Source organism: Penaeus monodon, chromosome 30 (genome assembly GCF_015228065.2).
Source record: "Penaeus monodon isolate SGIC_2016 chromosome 30, NSTDA_Pmon_1, whole genome shotgun sequence".
Lineage (NCBI taxonomy): Eukaryota > Metazoa > Arthropoda > Malacostraca > Decapoda > Penaeidae > Penaeus > Penaeus monodon.
In genome coordinates, this window is record NC_051415.1 from 17,693,211 (window position 1) to 17,694,010 (window position 800).

Genomic DNA, 800 nt, shown 5'->3' on the forward strand with positions numbered 1-800 from the left:
CCCCCATAAAAATAGGGTCTTTAATGTTTACTTTATATTATTATTGGTTAAAGTTAATGTGTTCTGTTAGCAGCTCTTCAGTAATAATTTGAGCTGTTGTGTTCTAGTCAGTAAATATTATCTTGTCTGTTTATAATGTGGCCTCCAACTTCAAACTTTATATATTAGTTTTAAAAATCACATACAAGCAGGTGATTTTACAAAATGAAATAACATTGTTATGATGATTAATGCTATGAATGAGCAGTCTTTGAATATCATTTGTATTGCTGATTCCTTTCAATAAATGGTAAACTGAAAACAATTAATTAAAATTATCTTATACATATAGTATCAGCTAAATATAGAAAAAAAAGAAAATCTACCATGTTCAAATGTGAGACTATTTTTCTACATGAAGTGTGAGTTATGTAAGAAGTGTAAATGTTTTCATTGGTACTAAAAATGAAATCTGCTGATAAACAAATTATATACATATAAAAAATCCATTACACATGTATGAAAAAAAAGCCAAACATTTCTTTACATTTTATCATTAATTTGCAAGTTTACAGTGTGTGAAATGAAATTACGTTAACCAAACAAGCAAAAATTGATTATTATTTGTATCGGATGCAGCTAATAGGTAAAATATAATTTGTCTGAAAACCCTTTTACAGCTCTGATTTATGTAATGCTGACTCTACTTGTCCTACCATTGTATGTTGGATAGTTTCATCTTGTTTAATCTGTGAAAATGAAGGGAAGTTTACAAGTAAATACAAGTTTATCTAGTGTCAGGAGCATTATTTACCTTTTTC